Consider the following 15,822-nt stretch of genomic DNA (forward strand, 5'->3'; position numbering starts at 1 on the left):
TCTCCTTTGATCTTCTTGGGGAAAAGCCACAAAGTGAGGAAGCTTTCAAGTAGACCTGTGTAAGACCTGTCTCTCTCCCATCAGGCTGCAGCACGCTGCTCAAGTTATCACTTCTTGAATAAGTGGTTCTGCAGCATCATCTGTTTTCCAGTCATATGAACATTTTGGAATCAATAAAATCAAAACATCCCAATATTATGTATTTTACTGCAATATTCAGTGCTCAGCTGGAGGAAGGTTGAGGAGTTTGCTGAAATGTTTTAAAATAATTAAAGTATCTTATCAGAAAATTGTTAAACTATTCCACTGTTCCTCTTCTTTGTGAAATTCCAGGAAAATCAACATGATTTCATAGAACCCTTCAATTTTAATGGAAATGCTTGAAATTTCTTTCTCAAGCTGAACGTTTCTATGTCCTACAAAAAATGTCTGAAACTCTTTGTCATAAAACTCCAGAGTAATTGCACTGAGATTGGAAGCTGGAAGCGTCATATTTCAGATGCTTATTTAATGCATTTGACATAGCCCTTGATAACTTCTTAGAATTTAATTATAGTACATACATAAGAGAAGCAGCTCAAAAAAATGTTATCTGAGACAGTAATTCCTGCTGCAGCTAAAATACAAAGTTTTCTTTGAGGATTAAGCGTTAGCCAGTCCAGTCTACCTTTCTATATGCCCAGAGCACTAGATCTCACCTGGAATTTTCAATTTCTCCTGTATACCCACCAACGCATATTTTCTTCCCTTTTACAGGCTACATCTTGCTCATCTACCTCTTTACTAAGAAAAACCACCAAAGCCACATTCTTGGTAACACTATTCTTAGCTTTTTGTTTCCCCTGTAGGACTCATACAGTTCATGTTACCACGAAACAGACTCACAGAAACTTATTTGCCAAATCTAGCTGCAGCTTGAACCAAGTTCTCAACAAGTTGCATTTGGTAGCTACCTTTGTTCAGACAAGCTACACACTACAAAGTCTAGTATTACATTCACCAACAGACACAAAGAATGAGAGCCAACGGGGAACAGTGACATTTAGAGCTCATGACAAAGCCACTTTAGAAGTGGTGAGATTCCAAACATTCATCCCATGTCAGAGTGCGGCCACAATTAATTGCATAAGAAACTCCTTCCCAGAATACAAGTTTCTTATATTTTTCTTCCATTCTGCCCCACCAACCTTGAAAATGAGCCAGGACACCTACTGTTGTGAGAAAAGCAATACCACCTGACAAACCAAGGAAAGTCTGAACCCAGGTTTTCCTCTCTTTCAGTTTGTTCAGCTCAAAATGCTTTGAAATATTTGTGTTGTAGACTCAGAAGAATACAGCTGAAAAGAATTTGAAAAGCTATGAACTTCTTACCACTGTTTTAAGGCAGAATCAGCTGCTCCAGTGTCACTTCTGGGATATGTGTCTCCCAATGGTTCTTAAAAATTGGCATCCTATTCCTGCAGTTCACCATCACTACCATCAGAAAGCATTTTCTATTTTAAAACCAGAAATTTCTTCACTGCTATTTACAAATTGCCATTCCTTTACTCCACAGCAGTTCTGCAGCAGCAAAACATTTCTTTCTTCCATCCTCATTCTCCCATTCTTTGGGCTAGAAAACCCTCAGTCTTTCACCATTGTTTGCTGCGTCCCATTTTGCTTCTTTGTGGACTTTTTCCAGTTGGTGCCCAACTTCTCTGCTGGTTACACAGCTCCTGAGCTGCTTTGTCACAGGCTTGGTGCCTCTTCCTAGAGCTCACACTGCTATCCTTACTGGCAATTTTTCCACATCCCTCTGCAACTGGAGGATAATGTTGCCTCATGTTCACTTTTGAAACTAACTACACGCTCCGGAATATCTTTCCTCCAAAATCCTGCCCATTTAGCACTTCCCTACCTGTGCCCATTGATCTAATCGCTTCTGAGAAGGCAGAGCTTTGGACTGTCTTTATTTACACCATCCTTTATCAGCCCATATCTTTAATTCACTGAGATCCTTTACAATTCAAAACCCTTCTGAGATTTGATCACAGCGCTCTAACCTTGGTGTTATCTGCAAATTTAATACACTGTCTTTACTTCATTAAAATGTTGAGTAGTGATGGACAAAAACCAAACTCAGACAAACCTCTCACAACCATCTTCAGTTTTGATTTACCAGTTTCTCAGCTTCCCTGTTGAGCAGAGCCATTTCCTTGATAATGCATTCACTCACACTTCCCCTCTGATTATAAAAACACAGTCCAGTCTTTCATATCCACCTCTGGTGGGATAGAAATAAAGACGTCACTAATGAGGGATGAGATCTTCTCAAACATAAGTCATCATGCCTAATATGAGATAACTGCAAAAACCTGTGCCCAAGGAGCTACCAACCCAAATGAAGAAATCTCCCACTTAAATGCTTTAGTAGCCACTCCTTCCACTTTCCTTCAGGATTTTACCACATTTCATCTTTAATAATTCTGTAGACACAAGCACTAAGGTACTCACACAGTTCCTCCTCACAGCAAGGGATAGAGCCAAAAACCAAGCAAGGGGAAAGTAAAATGTCAAGAAGAGTTAAGATATCCCCTAAATGCTGTAACAAACTCTAGAGAGTAGTCTTTAGGGAAAACAGCTACTGTTGTTTAATATTTGCATTGTAAGTAGCATTTCTGGTACAGTTTGGGCTTTTGCATTGCGCCAGGTGTTTAAGATCTGCCTCTCTCACAACTGTTCCCCCCTAATTTAGCATTACAACAAATGCTTCACATAAGTTATTCCCTGAAGCACTACACAGAGTTAAAAACATTAAAAAGATCAATGCATATTTCTAGGGTAATCTTCTGATATTGCTCCATTTGTTGTCTTATCTCTAGCTCTTCCTCATAATATTCTTTTTGTTTGTGTAAAATCTGACAATAGTTATTGCATAAGAAATAACTATTGCATAGTTATTTGAGACTGTCTTGAAGATCATTCAAGTTATTGAAACTCTTTATGAACATCCCCTTGGAGTGAAAACTATACAAAACCTAACATGTGATGTTTCTATGATTAATTTGCTTTTTGTAATAGCAGATTTTTGACATCCCCCAGCCAAGGCTTCTGGTCAATAACAGATTGCAGGTTACAGTGCTGATCAGGCTGGCTCTTGAATGCTGCACAGGCTCCCCAAACAGCTACTCCTCTGGCCACCAAGCAATCCAGATAAGCTGCTCAGGCAAACTAAGTCCCCACCCATAGTGTGGCCACAGGTAAATTTCAGTACTCCAAGGGCAGATTTACCCATTCTTGCTGTCAGCACTGCAGCATTCCCCCATTTCCCACAGTTAAGTCTGGGCAAGATGAGGCAGTCAGTCTGTCCTTCCCATTTACCAACACACCACTGATTTTTGTCCCAAAGGCTTTACAGTCTACTTTGAAGAAAGGCATGAAAGAACATAAACAAACAGGGGAAGGACAAATGGAGAGCAAATGTGTCCAGGGAAATGAAGATAAGATCAAGTAATGATGCATATCTGCCCTTGATCAATTTAATGGTTTTAAATCATCTGAAAAATCAGCTGGCCTCCCAACAGATTCAGGTATAATCACACTGTGTGTGGTTTGATTTTCCTATTTTTAATCAGATTTTTCTTTTTCCTCAGAGGTGTCCCAACAGACATAATTCTGACTGGAAACTACTTGTAAAAGGCCAAAGCTTTTGACTTAGTTCAGAAACGTAAGTCTGAAAACAGCACAGGGAAATTCAAGGGAGGTGTGAAGATATGAGCCATAAGGTGCCAGCTCAAGGAATGAGGGGAACAAAGTCACAGGGGTCAGATTAGGAGCTGATGGCCTAAGATACTTGGAGATCTGGGGATACAAACCCAATCACATTTTGTTGAAAAAGCAACTCTTGTGTCAGGTCTTCTTAGCTGCAGGATGGCAGAAATGTCTTTTTTTTTTCTACCAGGGATAAATACAGAGAAACCAGAGATATTAAAGAGAGTGATGTCTTTGGATATTGCATTTGACAGCACAGTACAAGAGTAAGGAGCCTGAGGAAGAGGGCTAGAACCATGAATTTGCAAGCCCAGTGCTGCATGGAGCCCACAGAGCTGTGCAGAGCTCTAATGAATAACAAGCTGGAGACAAGGAAAGCTAGGAACTTAGAAAACCCATAAGGTGATCCTGTCTGCTGTGACCCACAATTTAATACAATTAAGATTTAACCTTTTCTTTAGTTTCATGTAGATAACTCACACCATCTAATACAGATTCAGCTCAACAGAGCTCTACTATCCTGTCTTGCTGTGAAATCATATTATTCCAAATGCTTGACTTCATTACTATGGCAGACAGATCGCCACTGCTACAGTACCTTTTTATGTATGATACACAAACCATTGCTTCCCTGCTCCCTTTACTATCCTTTTTCATTTTCTCCATCAGGCACAGAGTAACAAGGAACCCTGCTGTCGTAATTTACTCTGCTCAGTATGCTATTTTGCTTAAATATTTTTCTTTCATATGGCATCCCAAAAAATACATAAATATGAGACTATTACTATGGTTGAAAAATCAAGCTAGTTAGGTAATGTCAAATTGGCAGACATTCAGCATTCTTCAATTACCCCGCTTGTACATATGCATTCTGGCATAGCCTTTAATTAACGTGATCTTACCATTTTTTTCTAGTGAAAACATGTCATTAAGTACCCAGGGTGAGTGAGGACCCAGTTCAGAGCATTCTACCTTCTCCATAATGATTAACAGGCTTATTTTCTATAATCCCCAAACCCCGCTCTGAAGACAGACTAATTAATTTCTGCCTGTTTTCTCCCATGCCACTACAATACGTGAGTGCTTCAGAAACAACATGTTCATTTTCAAGGCAGCCTGGGGAGATGGACAAGGGGTGAGGAGGTGTGGGAAGCAATAATTTTCACTTTACAAGAAGGTAGCCAAAACTGTGATCCCAGTGGGGGCCAAATGCAAAGACAGTCCTTCCTATCCCACCCCAGACTGGAGAAGCATAAACCACTCACCCCAAGCTGAAGCACAGTGCTGGGCTCCATGGGGCCAGCACACACTTTGGCTGGTAGCAGAGGCATCAACATGGGCTCATGCCCAGGGCATGTGGCCCCACTGAGCCAGTCCAAGGGATGAAGCAAGCTTGGGCACCCCAGGAGAGGGTATCCACCAGGATTTACGTGCACAGGACTCATGCTCAAAAAAACCCCAAGTGTTTTGGCTGAAGTTTTCCAGCAAAATCAGCTTGACTCAGAGATCTGGTGAGAAAGTGCTCAACTCAGGGTCTCACACTTCATCAGAATTTGGCAATCAGAAGCACCTGATAACCATAACAACAAGCTCTAACCCTTATAATGAGTAAATAAGTAGCATGTCCAGCCATATAAAAAATTGAGATTGATTTTGACACTCTGACAACACAGTTTTAATTGCTGTTTATAGCACATCACTTTTGTGTACCCACATAATCCATTAGCAGAGCTGTCAGCAGCTAAAATACAGCTATATTTGCATACCAGCTCAAGGAGATGGACTGGGTGGTCTTGCCTGCTCTGGGCTGCAGATGGGCTGGTACTGCTCTGGCCATGGCCACCCCTACCAAGGGCCGCCTCTGCTTTCATTAAAGTCAGGGGCACAGCCACCAGGGTCACCTTAACATATAGAATCACAGAATGGGTCAGGTCGGAAGGGACCACGTCTTGCCCAACCTCCCTGCTCAAGCAGGATAATCTGAGAGAATGTGACACAGGATTGGGTCCAGGCAGTTCTTGAATATTTCCAGTGAGGGAGAATCTACAACCTCTCTGGTCAGTGTGTTCCCGGGCACAGTCACCTGCACAGTGAAGAAGTTCTTCCTCATGTTCAGGTGGAACTTCCTGTGCATTGGTTTCTGACCATTGCCTCTTGTTCCATTGCTCAGCACCACCGAGGAGAGCCTGGTCCATCCTTTTGGCAATTTCCCTTCAGATACTTGTAAATACTGATGGGGTCCCCTCTCAGTCATCTCTTCTTGAAGCTGAACAGGCCCAGCTCCCTCAGCCTTTCCTCATAAGAGATGCTCCAGACCCCTCATAATATCTGTAGCCTCTGCTGGACCCGCTTCAGGAGCTCCATGTCTCTCTTGTCCTGAGGAGCCCAGAACTGGACACAGTTCTCCAGGTTCCCATCCCTCTAACCTGTCAAGTCCTTCTGAAGGGCTGCAAAGCACATCAGGATGTTGGCCATTCCTACCAACTCTGTGTCCTTGGTGAACCTGCTGAGGAGGCATCTGCCCCTTCATCCAAGTCATGGATGAACAAGTTGAATGGTTAAGCATTGAGCCTTGGGAGACACCACTAGGGACAGGCCTGCAACCAGACCCTGTGCCACTGATTTTGACCCTCTGGGATCTGTTGTTCAGCCATTTCTCAACCCATCTCACTGTCCACTCATCCAGCCCACAGCCCAGAGTTTGTCCATGAGGATGTTGTAAGAGAAACTGCCAAAGCCTTGGCTGAAGTTGGGGTAGACAATATCCACTGCTCTCCCCTCATCCATCCAGGTTGTTGTTTCATAGTAGAAGGCAATCAGGCTGGTCAAATATGACTCATCTTTAGTGAATCTGTGCATATGTATTCATGTGCACTGAAAAACCTTGTTGCAAGGATACATACAGTTCAGGGCCGCATCAGTACCAGAGGCTTTTGATGAAGAAACCACTCTGTAGGAGTTCAAAGGACTCCATTTTAATCATGACAGGTGAGTACAATAATGTACTCACTTGTCCAGTCAGTGGGGAAGTGCAGCTGTGAGGATAAAAGATCCTGGGAAGAATGCTCTTCCAGCCACCATGTGTTTAAGGGTCACAGCCTGTCACAATGAGACTCCCTTGGCATGGTGTTATTACTAAAAAGCAGTAACACTCAGAGACCTGAATGTTTGAGCCAGAGCACAAATTATTTTCTGAACCACTGACACGAGAATTTTATTCAGCCACAGTGAACAGAACAAACATGACCAGGTCTGAAACACAGCAGCTAAAAAAAGATTTTCAAAAAATACATGCGTGGAAAGCTGGCCGCTCAGGCACACAGCACACAAGGGACCACCAGAGCCAGCTATACGTGTCAGTTCTGTGGTGTAGACCAAGTGCTGCAGGTGAAGCCTTCCCTGCTGAATCTGAGAGGCCTTACAGTGAACCACACGAAAAACCTGCACCAAATGACATTAATTCACTGCTACAACATGCATGCCTTCAAAGGCATCACAGTGCTGCACCACCACTGCCACTTTTTGCTGTAATAGCCAAAGATTAGAAAGCCTCTGCAACAAACCATCTCTCAGAAACCTCCGTGGTCACCTTCTTTAACTTTTGGCAGTCACCCCTCTTTTGCAGCTGCTCACCAGGCAAAGGAAGTGCCTTGAAGGCATCCTATACTTACTCTGACTGCATAGGCTTCTGACAATGCTCCTCCTCTCTTCCTGAAGCAGCAGTGAAGCACTGTTACATCCTTCTCAATGTCAGTGAAAAACCAGACAATCCTCGAATTTAAAAATGTGCTTGTAGGGCTGGATTGAAAAATAGGAGTAGATGATTTTCTGAGTCAAAGCTGGGAACAATTTCCCCAGCTCACCCCTTTTGCTTGACACTTAGTGGCAGATAGACAGAAGTTTTCATTACATCCTTGGTATCAATGTAAAATTTAACATGTCCTTAATTATAGCACTCTGAGTGGCAACCCCACAATATTTAAAGAAGAATGCAAAATCCTAATCTCTGCAGGACCATACTAGTTCATGGCAAACAGCCCTGAGAATAGCACAAAACACCCTGTGAGACACAGGTAAGACAAACTGTTCCACATTACAGCAAATACCAGCGTATTTTAATCTTCCTCTAAAATCAGCCAAATGAGTGGCATTCATTTGGAGGAATTAATGTAAATAATTATATTCAAGCACCAAGCCAATCCATTTGCAAATCTTACCCCATTTTGCTAGCTAGCAGGTGACTGTTTGTGACTCTTAGCAACCACAGGCCCTTGCTGTGCAAAAACAAGGCCTTGCTGTGATTTTTCTGAATATTCTCATGGTATGCAATCATTTTAAACCTAAAGATGAAGCAGAGGCTTTCTTTAGTAAGATCTTTCTGCCAAATTCTCTGAACACATGTGCCTTTAAAGCGGGCTTGGACAAAATATTTTATATATATTGATCAAGTGACACCAACAGGCTCAGTAAAATCTTCTAGCTCTGTTCTTATGAGCTGAGAATAAAGAAAATTACATTTTGGAGGAGAGTAGCAAACCATGGCTACCAATATTCAAATGACAAAAATGTCTGAGGGAATTCCAGATGTCAGCCATGTGTTATGGTTTAATAGTTCAGCTCTGAGTCACAAGCACAAAAACCTGTTATGAAACACATGCCTGCCTGCATGTGTGTGTGCACACAGCAGTGTGGGCTAAAAAAGGAAAAGTCATAATTTGGAGGGCATTAAGAGCACTGGAGAAAAGCAGTCAATCTAAGATGAGGTGGGAGGAAATCAGCACGGTTTGTCCTATGCCATGGATCAAGGGTGTGATGATTTATAGTTTCAACATTTACAAACTGAAGTTATAATTGAAGAGAGATTAAACACCCACTTGACAAGCATGTGTAATCCTTCCAAATCCTAAAAGTCCAATCACACCCTGTGTCTTAAATAATCACTAGCCTAAATCACCCACACCCGACATGTGAAACTCATGAAAGTTCAAGTAATTTCTAACACAGATATTTCAAATAGTAGCATTTATACTGTAATTTATTAGATTCTTCTGGCATTTTTTTTCTTCTCACATAAGAGAAATAAACACCCATGGCACCAATGTTGGCATGAGATATCACATGCCTCATCTTCTTTCTGGTGAAGAAACACAATCATTTATTGCTCTGAGAGCAGCTGGTGTCCATGGGCAGGCACCCCTCACTTGTTGATTTCAGCTCTCCCTGACTCTGGATGGTGGGCCTGCAGGGGAGCTGGCAAGCAAGGTGTTTCCTCTCTGCTGTCCTCTAGCTTGGCTACCTGACCAAAGCAGAGACCTGCATGCAAGCAGAATAATGTACTTTAGCTCACAAATTTTTACTCCTGGAAGCAGTGTTGCCTGTGTCACACTCCCACATACTGCCATCAGCCTGCCCCTCCCCTTGCTGTCTCCCTCCATCTGGGTGAATCTTCCAGGAGCACACTTTGGGATCTGGACCAATGGGTCTCAGGGAATTTGCACAGCAGTGCAATCCATAAGGAGCTACGGACAGTTTGTCATCCCCAAGAATTATGCCCCAAACATCCACAGGCAATTGCACACTGCAGGTTTTCATGGCCGATGGCAAATCCCGTTTGTATTTGGATGTGCTCCTGGCATGCCCGGGCACCCACACAGCCAGCTGGGTGCATGCAAGCCTGAGCCAGGCAGGCCAGCAAGGGCAGTCAGGGCACACATGTGGAGAGCAGGAACTGCAAGCTAGGCATGCACAAACAGACACACGCTTCTATGAAAATCATACCTTTACAGCTATGTTTAAATAACCGGTATTAGAGGACTCTGATGACTCTGTGAAAGGACAAGTGGTATAGTGGCAATGAAGTGGCTCAAGCAAAATCACTTCAAAGCCGTTCATGTTGGAGACTGGAGAGTGGGAGGAAGAGGAGCAAACTTCATCTGTAGGACACACAGCAAGGTGCTCCTTGGAAGTGGGGATGGGTGAAGGCTGCCTGCTCTCTGGGGCCTCCCAGACATGCTTATCAGCTGCACCAGTTGGTCATCAGATTAAGGAAATCGAAATTGTGCTGATTCTGTCTCTGTTTTGGTCTTGCAAAGCAAGAGACAGACAGTGCTTGATAAGTGCCTGTGTGCTAAGAGTGTACCAAGGGTTTTGGTCTACCCCACGGGTGCCTGCAAAGAGGACAATCCTCCACTTGGGAGCTCACAAGAACCTTTTCTATTTCCTCCAAAACTCCCTCCACTGTAAAGCACAGGTTTGAGGGCAGGAAAGGATGGATGTTAAACATACTGGAAAAAAAAGCCTAACCAACAATTGTCAAACACATTTATGTGCCAGTCTTTGTGAATTAATATTTCACATGGGAATTTGGACAGGTGCAGTGTTACCAGATCGGGTAATGGCAGCCCCTTGCCTATATAGCTAGCCCTTATTTGTCTTGCTGTGGTTTCCACTTAGCCGAGACCCACAGCAGTGATGATTTCAGACCCCGTGTGGCTGAAAAGCAGCAGGGCTGCTCTCTGCTGTGGCAGGCAAAGGGCCCAGTCAGCCTCCAGCACTGGGCACTTGCTTGGGCCACTGCCTCCCTGGGTGGCCATGGACTCAGGGCAGGCACTGGTTGCCAGCAACACCTCATCACAGAGATAGCACTTACCTCCTGTGTGCCAAGAGAGAACACCAGCTTCTCACAGCAGTGCCAGCACAGCCCTAAACAACTTGCAACACAAGCTGCAAGCAAGGGGCACTCATGATACCCTTCTTCCAAGCATTACAAACATTGCATATAAACCTAGCCCTAATTTTGACAGCTCCTACTGAAAAGCCCCAGATAAATGCCTCTCCCAGAGTTGCTGCTGTTTACAGGGGCTGCAGTGTCAAAGTACGCCCCAGCAACAAGGGCAGGAGGAGTTTGGCTCTGTGGGCATGACTTGATCAAAAGACAGGCATGCCCTGAAGTTTTCAGACATATATTATAAAGCAACAGCATTTACATTAATTTTGTCTGCATTGTGACTCGCTGGGGAATGGGGCTGGTAGGGACAAAGCAGAAAGGGAATGAGCAGATGCTGCAGTGGGAGAAGATGGCACATGGAAACAGACATAACTAGATTTTTAAAAATTGATTAAAAAGGAAAGAAATGTCACAGGAGAGGGTCATCACAATTCAGCAAAGGCAGTCTGCTGCCCCAGAAGGCTGAGCTTTGCAAACTGGGGCCATAGGCAAAGTCTGATGGGTGTCAAAGAGCCACCCAGCATGTGCTCAGGAGATGGAGCAATGGAAGTTTCCTCGGCCATGGCCTCCAGTAGGTGAGGTGGGTGCACACCCCATCAGCTGCCCCAGTGTCGGGCAAAGCTGCTCTGTATTTACCTCCATCCCCCAGGAGCTATTTTTGCAAGAGCTCTTTTGATGACACAAACTATGCATGATGACACATTTTGATGTGATTTTGATGACACAATGCACTAAAAAATGTGCATTGAGCTCCAGATGTTGCTTTTGGGAATTACTTTTTTTGGATGACGATTTTTCTTAAAATTCTACCCACTTCAGAAATACTGTTATGGAGAAAAGGAAAAAGAAAAGAAAAAGAAAAAGAAAAAGAAAAAGAAAAAGAAAAAGAAAAAGAAAAAGAAAAAGAAAAAGAAAAAGAAAAAGAAAAAGAAAAAGAAAAAGAAAAAGAAAAAGAAAAAGAAAAAGAAAAAGAAAAAGAAAAAGAAAAAGAAAAAGAAAAAGAAAAAGAAAAAGAAAAAGAAAAAGAAAGAGAAAGAGAAAGAGAAAGAGAAAAAGAAAGAAAGAAAGAGAAAGAGAAAGAGAAAGAGAAAGAGAAAGAGAAAGAGAAAAAAAAGAAAGAGAAAAAGAAAAAGAAAGAGAAAGAGAAAAAGAAAGAGAAAGAGAAAGAGAAAAAAAGAAAAAAAGAAAAAAAGAAAAAGAAAAAGAAAAAGATGCTGTAGCACACGTGTTCCCAAGTCAAATCCACGTTAGAATAGCTCCATCTCGTGGAAATCAGTAGCAGCAGTGGGAGCAAACGATGTAGAAGAAAACTGTAGGAAAATGTTGGCAACTTGCTCCTTGGCCGTGTGTGCCAGCAGTGGCTTTGGTATCCATAGGGGATTTCCTAGCCCCATTCCTCCCAGAATTTCAGCCCGAGCTGTAGGTTTGAAAAAACAAACAAAAAAAAAGTATTTGCAAATCCAGCATACCTGGCATATTTTATTGGATTTTTGACATATAACTGTTATACTTACACAGTTGCTGTAAGATCATGCTCAGAGCTCAGGGGAAGTTTGGGGCTATGTGGTGGCTTCAGCCGCTGTCACCCAGAGCTCCACTTCAGACCATCTCCCAGAGGGACTCCCTGTCCCCCATCTCTCTCTGCTTCCATCGATTAATTTACAGCTGAATCTGCACCTCAGCACTTTTTTTCTCATGTCTGTCATCTAGTTTCCCTCTGTCTGTACCCCTATGCTTGTACTTGTAAAATGGAGGGAACATCTGTACTGCAGAGCTCAAACACGTTTCTGTCTTTAAGGAATTTCCAGTTTAGATAAGAAATTCATGAGGTTACATTTTAAAAAAATAATTACTCCCTCTTTCCTAATGTACTGTTGGATTTATTCTCTTGTTTATCCAGACTCTGAGTTTTACCCTCAGATAACAAAGTTCACTTAAAACTTCCCTTTTAAAGTCTGTTTAATATATATCTTGAAGGACAAGAAGTGAATTTCAGCATGAAGTATATGTCCTTTTGGTATTGCACTGTTACCACTACTTAGAATCATCTAAGCGATGACAAAATCTTTCAGGCCTAGGAGGTCTAGCAAACATCCCATAAACTACAGAAGACATCAACAAGTCACCAGCATAGATCGCTGAACATAGACAGAACAACCTCCTCACACAAACACAACAACCTCCTCAGGTGAAACTGCACTCACCTGCAAGGTGCACAAACACTTGAATAAAGCTAAGAAGATGGATTACCCTGAAAAGAAGTCTTCATTGTCTTCTCATGCTCAAGGTGTCCCACAGTGCCTCAGCAAACAGTGCCCATTCAGCACATGGGCATGAGAGCTGGAGCTGCAGACAGGTACAGCAGCATGCACTGCAGGAATCCTGTACAGCTGGCCATGATGAGGTCCAGGCTGACAGCAGTTTAGAAATGGGACCTCAAAAAGAAAGGCCATGGAAAATGTTGTTAACTGAAAATCTACACAAAGTCATGGTTGTGTCTCGAGTAACTGCCTAGATTTCCTCCAGCAGCAGGCAGCCAGCTAACTCTGTTGAAAACTCTAGCTCCCTGAGGTCCTGCTCACTCCACAATCCTGGGTATGATTACTGCAAGATTGGGTCCATAGCAATTGCTTCTTGGGCTGCTTAGGTATCTGAAAGAGATAAGGAAAAAAGGTAAAACTAAATAAGAGGATAATATGGGAGGCAAGTTTTGTCAAATTATCAAGATCATAGGAGTTTTTCTCTCTGCTATTGTTCACCCCACTGTCCTCTTCTAGAGTTATTTCCACTTGTGTGTAAAACAGTCCATTTGTGCAGCCGTATTGCCCACACCCAGATTTTGTCATTCAATCAAACCAGGCAAACCCTGTCCAAGACAGGCTTACTAGTCACAAACAGCAGCACATTGAAAGACACTGCTGTTTTTATCACACCAAAAAAACATCTGAAAGTTACTATCTTTTCATTAACATGGAGTGCCAGTGCCCAATCCCTAGTGTTTCTTTAAGACCTGCTCTTCTGTGAACTAAGAAAAATATACATCCCTTGGTGCAGTGCAGACTGACAGAGACGCGTGTCTGCCCCAGGCAGTGCAGCTCGGATCAGCACTGCAGCATGACAAACTACAATTCACACACCTTCTGGGAACATTTCTTTAAACATGGTTTTGTCCCCACAAGCAGGAGGTGACAGCTCTGAGCAGACGGAGAAGCAATGCAGGAGAGGGGATGGGGGCTGCAGTGCTGGCAGCCTTCAGATGCTGCAGATGATGTTAGGTGAGGGAAAGGGTCAATTGTCCTCAACTGTTGACAGCAAAATAAGCAACAAGTTAAATTAGAGCAAGGAAAATTGCTACACCAAGAGTAAAAAGCCTGTAATTGACAGCAAGTGACTGGGCAACAGGCCCCAGTGACAGAGGAAGCGCTGACTATCGGCCAACACCATCCCAGCAAGACTTCATTGTCATTGCCAGTGGGAGGAGGGAGCCCAGCCACTGCTCCCTTCCTTTTGAGCTAGGGAGATTAGCCATCCCAGGCCTTCCCTGCTATGGGCCTGGCTTTTCATCTGCTCCCAGCCACCCCAGGAGAGCACAGAGAGCTGGGGTACAGTGTCTCAAGAATTTCACTCCTTTTTTAAAAGTTATTGCAAAAAACCAAGAGAAGGCTTTGGCTTGCTTCTGGCGTTCCTTTGAATGAAATTGGTATTTTGGAGGGATGGCAATACGCAAAGAACTAACACCCAGACAAGCTGCAGTGTGAAGCTCTGATGTGCTTTCTCTGATGGAAATAAAACCTTGCCAAAGACTGAGTTGCCAAGTGAAACTCTTTCAAAAGACTAATGACCAGCCTGCATACTGTTACCCCTGACAATACAGTAGGACATCCATCCAGAGATTTTTCAGGGGGCTGAGGAGCAGACCAGGATCTGACAAACTCAGCAAGCCTAAAGAAATTCTCCTTGCACATAGTTTTGGAAACAGGGACTAGGTATTTGGTGTATATACGAAAAAAAAAACACATGAAAGCTGACATTAGAGCAGACAGGATTTCGGGAGTGAGTATCTGATGGGAGAAATGACCTGTGGCCCCAGGTCATTGGTTACTGCTGAGGCCAGTAGGCAGAGGGGACATGACTGAATAGCTCTGCACACATGGAACCACTCTTCCCATACCCCCATCTGGCTGAGTTAAAAGAATTTACCCTTTCAAAACCATCTAATAGAAACAGCTCATTAGCAGCACCCAACTGCAGCCTCAGCTCCCAGCAGCCACATAAAGGACAAAACCCTGAATTTTAACAGACAGGTTCGTTTGTTCTCCCATCAGCAAATCAGATCCGTCAAGGATTCACACTTGGAAAGAAACGCAGGACCACTGTGAGACCTATCTCTGCAGCATGGAGAGGACAAAGGAAAAAACGTCATGCTGTGGCAAAATATATTTATTTTGACATATTCCCGAAAGGAACATGCATTTTACATTGTTAAATCACATGCTATAACCAGTAGTTACCTGGCAGCTGGATGGATGATGACCAGGCAAAGACCATCAGTGTGAAAGATAAGAATTTGTTAATGTGAATGGGGGAGAAAGTGGAGGGAAACTTGAGAAATTAATTGAAGCACTCAAAACTCTGCTGAAACATCACTTCACATTCCCAAAACATCTGGCTGAGCACGACCTATGGTTTTTTTGCCTTGTTGCAGTGTCAGGTTTCTCCCATTATTCTCACTCACCCTGAGCAGAGGCACAATGCTCCTACATTTCAGCAGGTGGAGGAGGAGAGCCACACAGTCTCACCAGTGGCCACTCTGTACTGAAGGGTCATGGAAACCTTCTCACAGACAGGATGTGGCTGGAACACTTTAAAAACACTTTGGCTACAGCTATGGCTCCTCACCAGCATTTCTTCCTTGAAAGCAGCAGAGGTTTCTCTCTTCTCTTCCTGGAGCTCTATTTACAACAATTCATGTTGCTTAGCAACAGGGATTCCTTTTAAGATGCTCTTTTGTCATTTCAAAGCCTCCATGCCAGAAGTTCTTTAAATAGTCTGAACTCACACCAGCTTCCTCAGCTTGGCTCTTTTCCTTTATCTCTGCCTAGTTTCCTTCCATTGCAAGGTTAGCATCTGTCCAGCCAAATCAAATCCAACAAAAATGCAACTTCCAGTGATCAGTCCAGCCTCACTGTGCAAGGGCTAAGAATTCACTTTCCCCAAAGCCACATCAAGCAACACCCAAGAGAACCCAGTGAGGAAAAGGGAAGCTTAAAAGGGTTTTAGTTCCAATTTTTTGCTTGCTAGTCAAGTCAGAACTGTTGCAATTAATAGATTTATCTATTGTTTGT

General features: G+C 43.2%; 2 long non-coding RNA genes across 2 annotated transcripts in view; both read right to left on the reverse strand.

Annotated features, from left to right (window-relative positions):
- LOC116438498 overlaps positions 1–5,840 on the reverse strand; it is a 31,340-nt gene extending 25,500 nt beyond the window's left edge. Inside the window, exon 1 of the long non-coding RNA XR_004237781.1 lies at positions 5,798–5,840. This is a non-coding gene — a long non-coding RNA (uncharacterized LOC116438498). The remainder of the gene's footprint in view (positions 1–5,797) is intronic.
- Positions 5,841–11,697: 5,857 nt separating this feature from the next.
- LOC116438453 lies at positions 11,698–14,886 on the reverse strand. Its single transcript, XR_004237752.1, has 3 exons — positions 13,615–14,886; positions 11,992–13,128; positions 11,698–11,894 (listed from the first exon to the last, which is right to left on the reverse strand). It is a non-coding gene; the product is annotated as an uncharacterized LOC116438453 (long non-coding RNA).
- Positions 14,887–15,822: the final 936 nt, after the last annotated feature.

Source organism: Corvus moneduloides, chromosome Z (assembly GCF_009650955.1).
Source record: "Corvus moneduloides isolate bCorMon1 chromosome Z, bCorMon1.pri, whole genome shotgun sequence".
NCBI classification, from domain to species: domain Eukaryota; kingdom Metazoa; phylum Chordata; class Aves; order Passeriformes; family Corvidae; genus Corvus; species Corvus moneduloides.